The 6069-nt window shown below is 41.3% G+C and overlaps 1 pseudogene; it reads right to left on the bottom strand.

The window, feature by feature from the left end:
* Window positions 1-2983: 2983 nt before the first annotated feature.
* Window positions 2984-5499, bottom strand: LOC105493890 (ornithine aminotransferase, mitochondrial-like; annotated as a pseudogene).
* Between the last annotated feature and the right edge of the window lie 570 nt (window positions 5500-6069).

Raw genomic sequence — 6069 nt, 5'->3', positions numbered from 1 at the left:
TTGGGAGGCCGAGACAGGCAGATCACTTGAGGTCAGGAGCTCAAGACCAATCTGGCCAACATGGAGAAACCATGTCTCAACTAAAAATATAAAAATTAGCTGGGTGTGGTGGCTCACGACTGAAACTCCAGCTACTCAGGAGGCTGAGGCAGGAGAATCGCTTGAACCTGGGAGGCAGAGGTTGCAGTGAGGCGAGATTACCCCACTGCACTCCAGCTTGGGCAACACAAGTGAGACTCCATCTCAAAAAAATATATATGTAGCTAAGACACTTTTTGAAAAAGAAGAATAAGGTGGGAGGAATGTCTCTACCATATTTCAATATTTCTTATATAGCTACAGGAATCAAGACTGTGTAGTATTGGGAGAAGAATAGACACATAGATCACTGGAACAAAATAGAGAACCTAGAAATAGCTCCACACTGATTTTTTACAAAGAGACAAAGAGAAGGAAGGATTGTCTGCTTAACAAATGGTGCTAGAGAAGTTGCAGAGCCATAGGCCAATTTTAAAAATGACCTAATCTTCATACCTTTATATAAAAAAAAAAACTCAAGTGGACCATAGATTTAAATCTAAAATATAAAACTAAAACTAAAACTTTTACAAGAAAACATAGGAGAAACGTCTGAGATCTAGGGCATAGTAAACAGCTCGAAAAGCATAATCCATAAGGAAAAAAATAAATTAGATTTCATCCAATTTAAAACTTTTGCTCTGCAAGAAACCCTGTTAAAAGGATGAAAAAAAAGGTGTGGAATGGGAGAATATGTTTGCAAATCACATATACATCCAGAATGTATAATGAATATGTATAGTACTCTCAAAACTCAATGGTAGGCCATGGCTCACGCTTGTAATCCCAGCACTTTGAAAGGCCGAGGTGGATGGAGGGCAGATTTCTTGAGGGCAGGAGTTTGAGACCAGCCTGAGCAACATGGCAAAAACCCATCTCTACTAAAAATACAAAAATTAGGCATGATGGTTCGTGCCTGTAATCCCAGCTACGTGGGAGGCTGAGGCATGAGAATCGCTTGAACCTGGGAGGCGGAGATTGGAGTGAGCCAAGATCATGCCACTGCACTCCAGCCTGGGTAACAGAGCAAGAGGCTCTCTCAAAAACAAACAAGCAAACAAAAACTCAAAGGTAAAAAACAAATAAATAATCCAATTGGAAAATGATCAAAATATATGAACATATATTTCACTGAAGAGGAAATAAGCAAATAAGCACATGAAAAGATGTTCAACACTAATTTGCATCACTAGATGCAAATTAAGACCATGATGAGGTATCACTACACACTTATTACAACAGCTAAAATTTAAAACATAGTGACAACACAAAATGGTGACAAAGATGCAGAGAAATTGGACATCTTGTAAAATGCTGCTGGGAAGGTAAAATCTTACAGCCACTTTGGAAAACTGTTTAGTAGTTTCTTATAAAACTGAACATGCAATGAGCACACAATTCAACAATGACACTTCAGAGAAATTAAAATTTATGCCCATCCAGAAACTTATACGTAATTGTTCATAGCAGCTTTACTTGTAATAGCCAGAAGCTCAAAATAATCAATATGTCCAACAATAAGGGAATGGTCAAACTGTGGTACATCCATACCATGAATTACTACTCACTAATAAGAATGAACTATTGATACACAAATTTTTTTTTTTTGAGACGGAGTCTCGCTGTGTTGCCCAGGCTGGAGTGCAGTGGCACCATCTCGGCTCACTGCAAGCTCTGCCTCCCGGGTTCACACCATTCTCCTGCCTCAGCCTCCTGAGTAGCTGGGACTACAGGTCCCCGCCACCATGCCCGGCTAATTTTTTGTAGTTTTTAGTAGAGACGGGGTTTCACCATGTTAGCCAGGATGGTCTCAATCTCTTGATCTTGTGATCCGCCCACCTCAGCCTCCCAAAGTGCTGGGATTACAGGCATGAGTCGCCATGCCCGGCCTTGATACACAAATATTAATGTCTTGGATGAATCTCCAGAGATTATGCTGAGTGAAATAAGCCCCTAAAATGTTATCTACCCAGGAGGCAAAGAGTTGCAGTGAGCTTAGACACTGCACTCCAGCCTGGGCAACCGAGTGAGACTCCGTCTCAACAACAACAACAACAACAACAATGAACTATTGATAAACAAATATCAATATTTTGGATGAATCGCCATGGAATTATGCTGAGTGAAATAAGCCCCTAAAACGTTACATACTGTAAGATTTCATTTGTACAGCATTGTAGAAAAGACAAAATTTTAGAAATGAAAAACAGATTAGTGGTTGCCAGGGATTAGGGATGGTGGATGGGAGGAGAGTGGGTATTACTAAAAATGAGTAGCACAAGGGATAACATTGTGGTGATGAAAATGGTTTGTAACTTTTTTGAGACAGAGTTTTGCTCTGTCTCCCAGGCTGGAGTGCAGTGGCACGATCTCTGCTCACTGCAACCTCTGCCTCTCGGGTTCAAGCGATTCTCCTGTCTCAGCCTCCCATGTAGCTGGGATTACAAGTGCGTGCCACCATGCCTGGCTAATTTTTGCATTTTTAGTAGAGAGGGGATTTCTCCATGTTGGCCAGGCTGGTCTCAAACTCCTGACCTCAAGTGATCTGCCCACCTTGGCCTCCCAAAGTGCTGGAACTACAGGCATGAACCACTGCACCCGGCCATGTACTGTATCCTTTTTTTTTTTTTTAAATATAAGCTTTATTTTAAATTCAAAGAAATGTTAAACTTTTTTTTACAAATTATAATCAAGCACTCAAACAATTTAGGAATTTTAAACACTAATTCTTAACTGAAAATAATGACATCCATAGAATACATCCTGATGTTGGCCAACATGACGTTTACTTAATATTAGTATTTTATGTATGCTTAACCATTCATTCTTCCTAAAATTCAATGATAACAATGATTTGACTTTATAAGGTAAAGCCTTTTATGTAATACACTAGAGATAACTTTTTCAAATACAAAACATTTATACCAGCAAGGAAATTATGAAAACATATATAAAGTATACTGAAGGATGTGATTTAAAGGCTGTCTGTATACATAGATGCGTTTCACCTTAGAAAGTACACATGCACATCAAAACACTTTTACTGAGTATAGATGCCATTACATTCTCTTACATTACAAAGCAAACAGCAGGTTCATAAACGTTCTTCTATTATGTATCAACAGAAAAAAATATATATTCCAAAAAACGGTTTTGAAGACACATGGGAGTGGAATGTGCCCGCATTAAGAGCAGAGCTTTTACAAGACCACCTCTCTCCAGCCAGCTCCCAGGGACCACTGAAAACAGCTGTTACCCTCAGAACGACAAGATGGCCTTGTTAATGATTTCACTGTACTCTCAAATCTCATCCTCCTTGACCCCAGCAGAGGTGAAACTTGATGATGTCACCATGGGTTGGCTTGGCCAGAAGTCCATAATCTTGAAGTTGTAGACACACCTTCCAAGCTTCACAATCTTTGGTTTCTTTAATAACAATAGCGTTTAATAATTCTTTTCCTCACCGGGCACAGTGACTCACGCCTGTAATCCCAACACTTTGGGAGGCAGAGGCAGGTGGATCACCTGAGGTCAGGAGTTTGAGACCAGCTTGATCAACATGGCAAAATCCCATCTCTACCAAAAATACAAAAATTAGTCAGGCATAGTGGCGCGTGCCTGTAATCCCAGCTACTCAGGAGGCTGAGGCAGGAGAATCATTTGAACCCATGAGGCAGAGGTTATAGTGAGCCGATATCACGCCATTACACTCCATCCTGGGCAACCAGAGTGAACCTCTGACTCAAATAAATAAATAAATAAAATAATTATTTTCCTCTTACGGCAGTTACAACATTAGAAGGTAGCTTCATGGGTTCATTTATCAAGATAATACCCATTTTTTCTGCATTTTCAGCAAGGTTTTCTTCTAAAACCTCAAGGACTGCAATGCCCACTTGGCAGCCTAGTGGATTGCCACCGTATGTGGACCCATATTCCCCTAGCTTAATGGTCAGCATTATGTCATCGTCCCACAGCACCACCGACACAGAGTATCAGCCCCCAGAAAGGGCCCTTCCAAGGAGGACTATGTCAGGTCTGACATCTTCATGATCAACAGCCAGCCATCTACCAGTTCTGGCCAATCCTGACTGTATTTCATCAGCAATATATAGATCTGGTGCCTGGTGCAGAACTCTCGCACTCCCATTAGGTAACCTGGATCTGCAACACACCCGCTTCACCCTGAATTGGTTCTACCATGAACACAGCCACTTTGGGATTCTGAAAAGCACGCTCCAGTGCAGGCAGATCATTGCAGGGAATGACGTCAAATCCCGGCATAAATGGTCCAAAACCATCGTAACTGGTCGGGTCTGTGGAACTAGAGATAGCAGACAATGTCCTACCCCAAAAGCTTCCAGCTGCTAAAACAACCTTTGCTTTGTGTTTCTGAATGTCCTTCACTGTATAGTCCCGCCTATGAGCTAGTTTACAGGCAGTCTCTCCAGCTTCCATTCCTGTATTCATAGGAAGAACTTTGTGGTAGTTGAAAAGTTTAGTAATATACTCCTCATATTCACCAAGTACGTTATTATAGAAAGCTCTAGAGGTTAAGGTCAATTTGTTCCCTTAACTCTTAGCGCATTCACAATCTTGGGGTGACAATGCCCTTGGTTGACAGCACTGTAAGAACTCAGGAAGTCAAAATATTTTCTGCCTTCTATATCCCATAAGTAAATACATTTTCCTCTCTCCAGGGCTACAGGTAAAGGAGGGTAATTGTGTGCACCACACTTAGATTCCCTTTCAAAAATGTAATCAGAAGTTGGAGGTCCTTGGACTGTTTTCTTTGGGGTTTTTTTGTTTGTTTGTTTGGAGACGGAGTTTCGCTCTTGTTGCCCAGGCTGTAGTGCAATGGCGCAATCTCGGCTCACTGCAACCTCTGCCTCCCGGTTTCAAGCAATTCTCCTGCCTCAGCCTCCCAAGTAGCTGGGATTACAGGCATGCACCACAGTACTGGGCTAATTTTGTACTTTTAGTAGAGATGGGGGTTTCTCCATGTTGGCCAGGCTGGTCTCGAACTCCCAACCTCAGGTGATCTGCCCGCCTTGGCCTCCCAAATTGCTGGGATTACAGGCGTGAGCCACTGCGCACAGTCTGGATTGTTTTTTTAGTTGCAACAGATATAGCAGAAGCCACTGAAGAATGAGCTCCACCACTAAGTTCAGCAAACCTCTGCAAAGGTGCTAGTTTGGAAAACATTGTGTCCTTCAAGTAGAAAAACCACAGATCGACTATTTTTTTCTTCCCATGGTTCAGACTAGAATACAGATTTTTAACCCAAGATCCAGGGACGATCTTCAGAGAGTCCAAAATCTGACAGTGCCTGAGGACCACCCGGGACATGCGACATCTACAAAGTGCAGCCATGTTCTGTGTCTTGATTATGGTGTTGGTTACAGGAGTCTACACATGGGATAAAAAGGCATAGGACTATACACACTAGTGTACCAATGTCAATTTCCTGGTTTTGATATTGTACTATAGTATTTTTACACTGCTATAGTATAGAGGAAACTGAGTAAAGGGTATATGGGACATCTCTGTACTATTTTTGCAATTTCCCATAAATCTATATTATTCCCAAGTAAAAAGGGTAAAACATATAATCTTTTTTGACACCTTGTCATCCAGGCTGGAGTGCAGTGGGGCAATTATAGCTCACTGCAGCCTCGAACTCCTGGGATCAAGCAATCCTCCTGCCTCAGCCTCCCAAGTAGCTAGGACTACAGGCACATGCCACCATACCCAGCTATTTTTTTTTTTTAGAGATGGGGTCTTACTATGTTGCCCAAGCTAAAAATACATTTCTTAATGAAAGATCAGGATGAGAAACAAGAGGCTTATGTGAATACCTGCACAATAACCAAATACAACTTCTAGAAGTGAAAATGGTGATTTAAATAATTAATAAACGTATTAAACTGCAGATGAGACACAAATGAAGAAATAATTAGTGAACTAAAATATAGCTCTGAGGAAAACAGA

Source organism: Macaca nemestrina, chromosome X (genome assembly GCF_043159975.1).
Source record: "Macaca nemestrina isolate mMacNem1 chromosome X, mMacNem.hap1, whole genome shotgun sequence".
NCBI lineage: Eukaryota > Metazoa > Chordata > Mammalia > Primates > Cercopithecidae > Macaca > Macaca nemestrina.
This window is presented reverse-complemented; position numbering and strand designations above follow the sequence as displayed.